The sequence below is a fragment of the Onychomys torridus genome, chromosome X (assembly GCF_903995425.1).
Source record: "Onychomys torridus chromosome X, mOncTor1.1, whole genome shotgun sequence".
NCBI classification, from domain to species: domain Eukaryota; kingdom Metazoa; phylum Chordata; class Mammalia; order Rodentia; family Cricetidae; genus Onychomys; species Onychomys torridus.
In genome coordinates this window covers 62,715,707-62,728,194 of record NC_050466.1, presented here as the reverse complement: position 1 = coordinate 62,728,194, position 12,488 = coordinate 62,715,707, and the positions used below count along the sequence as shown (strand labels likewise).

At 42.6% G+C, this 12,488-nt stretch overlaps 1 protein-coding gene and 1 long non-coding RNA gene across 2 annotated transcripts in view; one reads left to right on the top strand and one right to left on the bottom strand.

Annotated features, from left to right (window-relative positions):
- The window catches only part of Cdkl5 (cyclin dependent kinase like 5), a 174,940-nt gene extending 170,589 nt beyond the window's left edge, over window positions 1-4,351 (bottom strand). The window contains exon 1 of the mRNA XM_036173941.1: window positions 4,250-4,351. The gene's annotated coding sequence lies outside the window, so the exon portion shown is untranslated. The remainder of the gene's footprint in view (window positions 1-4,249) is intronic.
- Window positions 4,352-5,237: 886 nt separating this feature from the next.
- On the top strand, window positions 5,238-9,784 carry LOC118573582. The gene is made up of 3 exons (XR_004943665.1): window positions 5,238-6,002; window positions 7,446-7,609; window positions 9,761-9,784. It is a non-coding gene; the product is annotated as an uncharacterized LOC118573582 (long non-coding RNA).
- The last annotated feature ends 2,704 nt before the right edge of the window (window positions 9,785-12,488 follow it).

Below are 12,488 nucleotides of genomic sequence, written 5' to 3'. Positions count from 1 at the left end.
TCAGTAAGATCAATAGATGTAGCATTATGAGAATTATAGAGCAGACTATACAAAGGGAGACTGCACCCAAAACTTAACTCTGCTGAAAAGTACACCCAAATATCTTCAAGTAAAAAGCTTAATTCAAACTGTTAACAAACTTCCAAGAGCCTGGTCCCTTTTACTCCATAAATAATTTTCTGTTAATCTCCAAATCTGAAATGTTTAACTGTTCAACATCTCTTTAGGTAGAAAGTCCTTGGTCTCAGTTTTCATATTCACTGACAGAACTGCCTCCCAAATTCCTAACCCTGTATGAAGAAATGGATAAACTCAATGAAAAAATGAGACCCAGTCTTTGAGTAATTCACTAATGCATTCACTGCCCCCATATAAATGAAAAAATTCTCAAAAATATATAAGATTGAATTTAGATCAGGCATAGGCAGTAGCTCAAGCCAGTAATCCCAGAACCTGGAAAGCTGAGGCAGGAGGATTGCTACAAGTTCCAGGCCAGCCTGAGATACATAGTGAGTTAGTTCCAAGCCAACCTGGACTAAAGATGAAATCCCATCTAAAAATAAAAAATAAAAATCCAAATACCAAAATTGTGAATTATCAAAAAAAATTTTTTTTCAATGTTGAGTTTAAGGTTGAAAGCAGAGTGGATACTCTACAGAGAGCTTAAATGCAGACTACTATCCCACTCCACTTTGCTGCTAGAGAGCCAATGCAAGGCCATGTACTCTACCTCTGAGTTCCATCTCCAGCTCTAAATATTGTCTTTTGATTGCATTATTTTCCTACTTTGAAATATGTGACCTGTAATCCCAGCACTCGGGAGGCAGAGGCAGGTGGATCTCTGTGAGTTCGAGGCCAGCCTGGTCTACAGAGCGAGATCCAGGACAGGCTCCAAAGCTACAGAAAAACCCTATCTTGAAAAACCCAAAAAAGAAAAGAAAAGAAAAGAAAAGAAGAGAGAGAGAGAGAGAGAGAGAGAGAGAGAGAGAGAGAGAGAGAGAACTATGTGGTCCAACTGACACAATTATCAGATGGTAAACAACCTTTGACATTCTATCTTCTCCTCTGTCAAGGAATTTGATGTTGCCAAAAATAAAACCTTAAGATCTAAAATTACCTGATTCTGAATGAAGTCTTTTCTAATCAGGAAGCAACTAAATAGTTCCAATCTTGCTGGGTTTTTGTACTAAAGTTAAGGATTATATTAAAAGATCTCTCTCCTAGCCAGGCGGTGGTGGTGCACACCTTTAATCCCAGCACTCAGGGGGCAGAGGCAGGCGGATCTCTGTGAGTTCAAGGCCAGTCTGGGCTACCAAATGAGTTCCAGGACAGGCTCCAAAGGAAAAAAAAAAAGATCTCCTTCCTGTTTCAGTTGGATCACTTTGTTCATTTGAAATGCCTCATGTCATTATTTGACATCAATTTCTTATAATGAAGTGTTACACTCTCACATTAACTGCCAAAAATAAAATTTTATATTAGCACCCCTTCAAATAGCCAAATACTAAAAATCCTACTAAAATAAAGGAGATAACCACCAAAACCGTCAAATGGAAGAAGGAAAAAGATGAAATTTTAAACAGGTAAGAAAATATTCCCAAGCTTGATTCTTTACAAAATTTCTTTAAGTTTATTTCTCAGCTATAACTCGATTTTCTATTATTAAGTAAACTGAAATGCAAATTATACTGAAAGGCTAACTTTCTGTAAGAGGAGCTGCTGTCATTTCCAACAATTCAGCTGTGGCTGAGAATCTCTCATAGATGCTTAGCCACTGTGGAGAAACGGATTGGGGGGAAATGCATACTTAGAGGAATTTCTCCACCTCTGTATTTAAGGTTTGTAGTGTGAGAATACTGCACCTTCAAAACAGAAAATGCCACGTAAAGTCTGGTTCTTCTCAAATGTAGAATATCTGGAACAGAATACATTGAATTCGCAATCAGTCAACCTTCTATTATTTATGTGAGATGGCTCTGCAATTTCTCTCAATGAAAACCTTTCCTTTACAGAATCCCAGGGAGCAGAGAAGATGCCTCTGATTTAAATAACTCCAAGAACATAGAATGGTAGATGGAGTTAGGGCCCTTGTATAAATAACAACAAAATCAAAACCCTGGGGGGGGTGCTTTAAGAAATCCCTAATCTTTAATAAATTATAAGACTGAGCAATGACAAAACTAATGCACCCAGGGAAAGGGATTTTATTTCTGAATAATTTTTCTAATATATCATGTTATATTCATTCAAAAAAATTAGGCTTAGGAGCTATGCTAAATCGATAAAATAAGAGCAGTACACTATTTCTCTTTCTACCTATCAAATGAACCATTGCACTGATTATGCTTAAAAGGCAAGCCAACTAAAAAGGATTTGATGCCCCCTTTCCAAGAGAGAAGCCCTCATCCCCAGTACTCAGAAATGGCAGATTAAACACTCTTGGAATGGTGACCTTTATTTGGTATGCCTCTTTGGGAGTTCTGTTCTTTAATGCAGCCAAGTGGTAGTTTTCTCCCTACTGAGGTTCCCCTGTACTTGTGCAATGCCAGCGCACACAGTGTTGGCAGCTTTAGTTCTACAGCTTCACTCTCTGGCTCCATCTCCCCTCACCTACCTTCCTTACCCCACCCCATCCCACCCCCCAAAAATGACTGCCTTCCCAAATGTTCTTCTCTCTGCATTTGTCAACAGAAACACCCACTGGTGGTGTCAAACTGGTAATACTGCTGCAGACTTCCTTACTCCCGTTCCAGCAGCAACGCCAAAAATGCTCCAACCTAAAATAGTACTTTTAATAAAGAACTGAAAAGGCTTCCTAGGTACTTAAATACCATATTCTCAGAAAGATGGAGGCCTTTTACGTTTTTATTATTAATGAATCCTACTTGGGTTGTTAAATGTAAGATCATACTCTCCCTTTCAACACCAGATAACAAGGATAAGGAAACAGAACCTCTTTACATTTTAAGAAAATATTTTAAAACATTTAAAAGAATTAAAAACGAATTTACATCTAAATGTTATGCACTTTGTAATTCCAAAGTGTCTCCTGTTAAAATGTCTTTTTTGTAACCCTACAGCAAGAAAGAAACAAGCTGGAAGTGTTCCAGCAGATGTTACCTAAAACCCTAATCCTATATTCTATACATATTTATGCCTCCTGTTTTCAGTCAAATGCTCTCAGACAAATTAATTTGTGTAATCTTTTATACTGCCTACATAACCATTACATTCAAACAAGCCTAAATCAGATGCGCGGAAATTATTCAATACTTTCTAAAATCAGCTTAAATTTCAGCCAATTAAAAATAAATTGTGTTAACAGAATACTGATCTGCAACTATTTAAATATCACAGCATCCTTCTAGTCTGTCTGGAGAGATACTAAGGTCAGGCTTTTCTTATTCAAGCATCTGTGCCATACCACTCAAGTGAAGCGAAAAAACAAAACCCTCAAGAAAGATCTGCTTTTACACTGAAATATGCCCAGGTTATTTTTTACCCCAACGTGGGCACACACACACACACAAAAAAAAAAAGGAACGGTGTCAATTCCAGAAGGACCTGTTCGTTCTGGCAGATGGTTCCAAACCCCAGGATTCAATTTCTATCAAGGTCCAAAGGGTAGGAAGGTCTGAGAAGGGGTCAATTTCTGCTTCTCTGCCAGCACGCCAATCGTGAACTTCACAGCAACGCCTGAAAAACTTGTCCCGTGGAAGGTGGCAGAAACCTTCGGGGCTGCAGGCGGGGCGCTCGCCCACCCTCTCGGGCAGCCAAGGTCAGAAGGACCAGGGCTATGAGTCGCAGCTGCTGGCGGTCCCGGGCTCTTTGAGAACTTGGGCGGGGGGTTCGGGCCCTTCTCAGCGCTAGCGGAAAAGGGCTTCCCTCGCCGCAAGCCCCGGAGAGCCCTGGCCACGGGGGCGGCGGGGTGGGGACACCGCAGACCTGCAGCAGAGGGGAGCTCCGCCGGTTCGGCTTCGACCCCACTGTTCCTCTAGCATAGCCCCTCTGTCTCCTGGCACCAAAAATCCCTACCCAGCCGTACCGAGAAGCCCTCAAGACGCTCAGTGGGTCGCCTAGGGAGACTCCTGCTTGGGACGCCCTCGCCGCGTCGCCCCGTTGTGGAGGGACCGGTGCCGCCGCCCCTTCGGTCACCCTCCGGAGTGGACCGACTGGGTTCTCTCTAGGGACAAACTGGTGGACACATTGCCAACGTGAGACGGCCTGAAGGATGAACGCAACTACTCACCCAGCCGAGTCCCCCCACCTCTAGTGGGGAAGCCTCCACTCCCGCGGCCGCCGTCACCGCTTTACCTTCCCTAGCGGCAGCGACAAGTAATCGAAACCTCCGGCCCCGCCCTCTTGCCGGAGCGAACGCGCAGCCTAATTTGCTGATTGCCACGCCCCCGGCCTGCCCATTCGAACCAATCGGCAAGCTCCTCTCCTCCCGCTAGGTCCCGCCTTGGCCCCGCCTACTTTTGATAGGCGCCAATGAAGAGAAAGCGCTCGTGCTCGGGTTCGGGCTCGCGCGCCCCGCCCACGGCGCTCGTTCTCGAATCCCCGAAATCCTAGAACGCGGGTTTCTTGTACTAGCAATCTGCTACACGAACGCGCTTATGCGCGCTCGCGACGCTCCGCCTGTCTCACCACGTTTGGTTGCCCGGCCAAGCCCTAGCAACCTGGGCTGCAAGGGTGGGAGGGGCAGTGCTCGAACTGAGAGCTTCTGTGGGGAGGGGGAAGTGAGAGGGGAATGGGGGGGGGAGATCGTGACTGAGAGAGGGGTGGATACCAGGGTTGAGGGGAGGGGGGTGAGGATGCCCGGGAATCCACCTGTCACTGCGGTGGAAAAAAAAGGGGGAATCCTGCCTGCAGCGCAGCTATCCTAGCCTCCCTCCCTGGGGACCCGTGCGCGGAGTAGGTGGAGGGCGGGGAGCACATTTCGGGCGGGAGCCTGGGCACTGCTTGAAAATAAAGGACGAAGGTTGGCTGATCTCAGTCGTTGGTTTAGAAAAAAATGATATCGAAGTCTATTGCTGCTGCCTAACTGTTGCAGTTGTGCGTGCACGCGCGCGCAAATACATTCTTATGCACGTTCATCTAGCAGCCTGCGATCCCCTGGGGTGACTTAAGAGCAAAGAACTGGCAGCCAGAGGATTCCTTACCCAGCAGCTGGACGCGTGCAAACCGCGGAGGCAGCGGCTGCGGCATCAACCCACAACTCTACTCCGGTCCGATGCTCTGCCTTACAAGATTCCCCAGCTGGTAAAAAAGCAATGAAGTCATCGTCGGGCCAGTAAAAATATAAAGATCTTAATACCCACCGTGGATCAGGTTTCTAATGAGGATGAATAGGGGATGAGATACAGATACAGTCCCAATGCCCTTTTTAAAAAATAAGAAAAAATAATGATTTTGTTAAAGACGTTGCAGACAATATGAAAAGCTGCATGATGATTTTGAAACATTTTTTAAAAGCAGAGAGGAAGAATAAGGATTTTCTGGGTTTTAGGAAGGGAGAGAAAATAGGTAGTGTATGAGCTCGAAGACACCACCAAATCAGAAATAGCAGTATGTAATAGGAAACAGAGATCTTGGATAAAATCTACTTAATCTACTCTTGTCTTGAATCTAGTAATGACAGGTAGCTATGTAATGGGTTTGTCTACTCGATGCCAAGCTAATAAGATTTTCTTTTTCATAATGTGGTGAATATTTCATAAGCAATTGAAGGCATCTACTTTCTCGGGAAGCATATTAGCCAATTTTCCAGGTAGGAGCAGTAGATTAACAGTGAGGGAAAATGGAGTCAGGCTCTGCAGAGGCTCCTGCCTCCTCCAGTTGCAAAATAACAGTGCTGTGACCTCATGCTTCACCCACGTGGAGCCAGAAATCCTGGGACAATCACTGCATTATTACCCCCTGTCAATGCCTTTGTACTAGAAATTTCAGCAGCATTGCCTTGGAATCAAACGAAGGATGGTTTATCTGAATAAACTGAGAAGGTAAGGAAAAAAACAATAGAATGCCCACAGATTTAAGTTCATTGTCGTTTTAAGTAGCTATATTAGATGTTTTCCAATGTGCCATACCATGGGCAAACACCACCTTTCACTGGGGAATGTTCGCTTTGATCTGGTTTTCAGCACTGGTTTGTTGGAGCCACATCCTGTTCAGTTAATTCCTCTTTTGAGAGAAAACTAGACATTTTAAGTGTTTTTAAGAAATACCATGTTGTCATTTACCTGAAGTCTTTTCTTATGTAAAAAGAGCAGTAATCGTTCCCTGCAAATGCTTGCTGCTGTGTTAAGAATGCTACAGATATTTAAGGCTGACAGAGAAAATACAGGCTACCCCCATAAATTTGAATTTTAGATAAAGAAATAACTTTTAATACATGTATTTTTATCCCAAATACATTCAGGACAAGACTAGAAGACCAAGTAAGCCTTTTAATCACTGTCAGAATGGAATACACATACTGAAAAATGAGTTGCTATTTATCTGAAATTCACGTTTCAATGGGTGTCCTCTGTTTCTATTTGCTACACTGGACAACCCGATAGTGTTACACACATTATCTCTAATCCTCGCATGTCTCAGCAAGAGTCTCACCATTTCCAGATGGAGAACCAGCTTCAGAGCCTGCTCAGCATCTATTTGCTCCCTTTCCCTTGTAATGGAACCCCCACTGTTTTCAGATATCCAGCCCCTCCACACACAGGAGGCTGAGTCCAAATTAGTCTCAGTCAATCCCTATGTGGTTTGATTAGACTAAAAGAAAAAGCTTAGCATCCCATGGTTTGAAAGTGAGAGTTTCCCCCTTATACCTTCTGGGTGAGCAAGGAACTTAAATACCCCAAATGCCACAGGCAGCCATTTTGTAATTGAAAGCCAGCCTTAAGCCAAAGCCTATACACTAATTAAGGTAAAGTTTAAAAAAGACAGAAAAGGAAATTAAAAAGTAGGTTCTTGACAACATGAACATTTATGAAATACCTATCTGGGCCTAAACTTCATGATACAGCCTGAGTCTGCTGCAAGGCAGAAGAATCAACCCGATGGGTGAATTGGTAATGCTTGTAGGCAAAAGGGCGCATCCATAAGTGCCCCGTTCAGAACTCCAATCATCCCAAATCTTACATGACTTTGTTCAAAGTTTATGACACATGAAAAGAAAAAATAAATAAACAAATAGGGTGTGGTAGCATACCTGTGCAAAGCCAGCACTTGAAAGGCAAAAGCAGGAGGATCACAGCAAGTTCAAGGCCACACACTGTATACATAGTGAGTTCCAGGTCAGCCATGGCAACACAATTGAGATCTCCTCTCAACAAAGAGAGCAAAAACTAAATATGAGGTTTATGCTATTTAAGGAAATGTCATTTTAGAAATTCATGTCCAGAACTTTACTTCAACTTTTTGAAGTCTTTATCTTTGTTCTCCAGGCACTAAGTTTAGCCACAAATAGTGTGGAAGGAACATGAATGTTGGCCTCAACACTCTGATGTTCTTCTATACCTTCAACACATCATCTTAAATTGTGGTCACATCTTCAAAAAATTTTTCAAGAAGTGACTTTCCTCTGAGAAGCTGAAGTTCACGATTTTGGGTCTGTCTTATTCTTTCTCTCTTGATATTAACATTGTGTTTAAATCTATCTTCCAGATCTCCTTTGGGGGCTGGGAAGGTAGTTCAATATGTAAACTGCTTACTGCTCAAGCATGAGGGGCTGAGTTCATTCCCAGCACCCACAGAAAAAGCCTGGAGACAAAGGTGTGCTCGAGGGTTTGTAATCCAGGGCGGGGGAGGCAGAGGCAAGGGAATCAATCCCTGGGCTAATTAGTCAGCCAACCTAACTAATCGCAAGTCCCAGGCTCAAAAAAAGTACACATCTCCTGATTAACAATACCCCTGGCCTCAACACATGTGTGCACATATATGCACATACACTTATATTCAAAAACTCCCCTCTAAATAAACTCCAACTCTGCTTCATAAATGAAATGGGCCGTGCATTCTGGCACAGAACTTTAATCCCAGCACTGGGGGAGAGGGGGGGCAGAGGCAGGAGATCTCTGCTTTTCAAGGCCAGCCTGGTTCCAAGACAGCCAGAGTTACTATGATTCTGTCTCAAAAATCCAAAGCCAAAGTTAAACAAGGCAATGTTTTAAGATATAGCTTTTCTGACCACATGAGCTTTGTCTTTATACTCTGCCTTAATAATACCACTACAGGGGCTGGAGAGATGGCTCAGATGTTAAGAGCACCATTCTTCCTGAGGTTCTGAGTTCAATTCCCAGCACCCACATGGTGGCTCACAACTATCAGTAATGAGATCTGGTGCCCTCTTCTGTGTACATAATATATAAATAAACCTTAACAAATAAACAAAAAAGCTTCTTAAAAAATATAATAATACCACCATGGATGGTGAAAGTTGACCAGAGTTAACCTGATGTCAGAGGAAGGAAAAACATTGTCACCTGTTCTACATTAAAAATGAAAAGACCACTTTCTTGACTTGACTATAATCCCTCCACTTATGAGGATTGAGGCAGGACTTAATGGTTTGAGGCCAACCTGGGCTAGAGAGTGAGAGCTTGTAAAAAAAAAAAAGAAAGAAAAACAATAAAAAAAGGGCTGAGGAAATAATGCAGTTGGTAGTGAATTTACCTGGCATATATGAAGCCCTGGGATGGATCCCCCCCCCGCTCCGCACCAAATAAATCAGGACTGGTGGTGCACACCTGTGATTCCACCACTCTGGAGGTAAAGGCCAGCCAATCAGGAGTTTAAGGTCATCCTTGGCTACATAGGTAGTTCGAGGCCTGCCTGGACTACGTGATTAAAAAGCAAAGGAAGGAAGGAGTGAAAGCAAACCACAGACTAGAGTGCCACCTAACACGATGGAAGGGCAGCTTGCCTCAGCTCCAATTCTACCTTCAGTTATGGCCTTTCATAAGTCACTCAGCTTCTGTGTGCCTCAGTTTCCTCTTCTATAAAATGAATACAATATTAGTGCTTAGCTTACATGTAGGTGGGTGACTATGAAATAAATGCCTAGCTTTAGTTGTTACTCAACAGGATCCATTCTGTGAACTATATATAAACTTGAAGCATTTTTTTTTCCTATAATCAATACTTTGAGTCCTATTTTATGGCATATTTGCCTTTCATGTCCCTTTACATTTTGGTCGATTCTTCTGACTTTTGGGTCTTTTTGAGCTATTAAGAAGCAATCCAGTTTAGCCAGGCGGTGGAGTGCACACCTTTAATCCCAGCACTCAGGAGGCAGAGGCAGATAGATCTCTGTGAGTTCGAGGCCAGCCTGGGCTACAGAGTGAGTTCCAGGACAGCCAGGGCTACACAGAGAAACCCTGTCTCGAAAAACAAAATAAAACAACCCCCCCAAAAGAATCCAGTTAATACTAGAAAGCTGCATAGGATTGAAACCCCCAGTTTCAGAGGGCGATGGAAGAAATGTGACATGAGAGTAGAACAAAGATTATCTGGGGGAAGGAATGGAGCCAGCTAGAGGGAGACAGAGCTCACGGTGGCAGATGGAAGTGGTGGGGACAGCTGGAGAAGGGGATAAGCTAGAACAAACTATACATATACTATGAAAATGCCATAATGAATAAAAGAATTACTTTAAAAAGTAATCTTTAGGAGCCAGAGTTACCTGTCACTTGGTGAAGTGCTTGCCTAGTATGCATGAAACCTTGCATTTGATTCCTAACACTGCTTAACTTGATTGTAGCTGGATACATACCTGGAATCCCAACACTCAGGAGTGAAGGCAAGAGGATCAGAAATTTAAGGATATCCTTGACTACACATCAAGTTTGAAGTCAGCTTCATGATACAAGAGAGCTTGTCTCAAAAAAAAAAAAAAATTCAGCCAATTTTGAATTGGCTGAAATTCAAAATTGTGGTGGCACAAGCCTTTGATCCCAGTACTGGGGAGGCAGAGGCAGGTGGATTTCTGTGAGTTCAAGGCCAGCCTGGTCTACAAAGTGAGTTCCAGCAGTCAAGGCTACATAGAGAAACCTTGCCTTGAAAAACGTAAAAGTTTCAAACGTACATAAAAAAAAAAAAAAAAAAAAGAGTCACAGGCCTTTATCTTAAGAACACACAAAATAGACTTGATAAATTGGCTCAGCTGGTAAAGGCATTGGCTGCCAAGCCTGATTACTTGACTTCAATCTCCAGGATCCACCTGGTGGAAGGAAAGACCAGTTCCCACTAGTTGTTCACACACACACACACACACACACACACACACACACACACACATACACACAAACACACTATGTTTCATTAATGTAAAAACAACCCACAAAACCCCCTTTGCTTAGGTTATATACTTGCTCTCACCTAATAAAATATTGATGGTCATAAATGGTGTTCCTTTTCACTCTCTTTGTTCAATTGTTCACTGTGGGGCACTCGAGATGCCCATGGGGTGGTGTTCCAGCCTGTCTAGATTTCTTTTTTGTTTGTTTATTTGTTTGTTTTTTGGTGTTTTGAGACAGGGTTTCTCTGTGTAGCTTGCACCTTTCCTGGCTCTCGCTTTGGAGACCAGGCTGGCTTGGAACTCACAGAGATCCGCCTGGCTCTGCCTCCCAAGTGCTGGGATTAAAGGCGTGTGCCACCACCGACCGGCTTAGATTTCAAGCTCATGAAAGACCCAGGCAGAACCATTCCACTAAGCCATTTATGAATTTATAACCCTCAGAAACTAAAAGATGACACACATTTGTTGTTTGAAGCCACCCATTTTGTGCTAATTTGAAATGCTGCAGTCCAGACTCATGTATATGGTTCCTATCTCCATTTTACAGGTGAGGTTTTAGTAACCTGCCCAATCTTACCCATGCAGTAGGTAGCAGAAACAAGCTCCAGGTGTCTAACCCAAGAAGCTGAACCCCCTAAACCTTGGGCTATACCCTTGTTTCAGTAGGAACCATACAAATGTTGTTATGTCCAGGAACTTTCCTTATGATGTCTCACTCTCACAACAGATGTGCATGGGAGATTCCTTTCTGCCTTTCACAAGTTATCAAATTAAAGCTTCTTGGGGAAGTCAAATGATTACAATGTGCACAAAGGTGGATCAGTGAGCTCTGTATTGTCCTTCCACACCACAAAAGGCCTCCCTGTGCACAGCCCACTCTGCCTCAACCTCCTGGCTGCAAGGATCACAGGCATGTTCCACTATGCCCACACTATTCATTTCATTTCCTCCATTGTTTTCTTGCCTAGCTCAAGTGCACAGTGACTTATTGATCATCTTAATAATATTAGACCCTTACAAGATTTTGACAGTGTGAAATGATTCCAAATAATACCTTTTCCCTGAATATGCACAGGTAAAGTAAGATAGACTATATAACATATTATCATATCCCAAGATTTTAATTAAAAGTGGAAAAACATTTTTAAAGCAGCATTTAATGCTTACAAAAATAAATGAGTCCACAGAATGTAAGTGCTAAAAGTAATAAAATGGTTGTACCTTTTCTTTTCTAGTTTTAATAACAGACCTGACTCAATGCAATTTTACAGGCTCTTTATAAGGCATGTTAGAATTCTAGGACAGTTATATAAAAGCACACACAATGGGGCTGGGAATGTAGCTCAGCTGTTAGAGTGTTTGCTTACCACACACAAAACCCTTAGTTCAATTCCGCAGAAGTACATAAACTGAACATGGTATCATACCCCAGTAATCTTAGCACTCAGGATGGGGAGGGTGGGGGCAGAATTATCAGAAGTTCAAAATCATTCTCAACTACATAGCAAGTTAAAAGCCATCCTGGACTATAGAACAGAAAGAACAACATCAACAAAAAAGTAGCCTTCTGTAGTGATGCACACCTGTATACAAGTTTTCAGGGGAAGAGGTAGGAAGACTGTCTACAAGTTCCAGGTCAGCCAGGGAAATCCTTTCTAACCAACAACAACAAAGAAAAAAAAGAAGAGTATGGATTGAGCTTTATTAGTTTTGAGTTGTTTTCCTGATGCCTAGCATGGGGCATGACAATCAATAAGCATCTGCTGAATTAATCCATTAATTAGTTCATCTGTATTCCCACACATTCACTAATTTCAGGCTCTGTTGACATACCAGAAGGAAATCAGGGATCCAGACAATGGACTGAGAAATGTATGCTAACAGAAAAAAAAGTAAAAGAAAGATGAACACAATTTGGGGTCAACCCATTTGTGGGAGGTAGATTGGAATGAAAAGGTGGAATTGTAGTCAGCTTTCTTGGACTGCCAGACCCCAAATCATGACATGGAGACTGATTATTAATGTATTAATGTAATTCTTGGCCTTAGCTTAGGCTTGTTTCTGGTTAGCCTTTTTAAAAAGAACTTAAATTAACCCATCTCTATAAATCTATGTGCTGCCTCCAGGTCATTTACCTCAATCTATGTACTGTCAATTCTGCTTTCCTGCTTTCTCCATGTTTGGCTGTCTG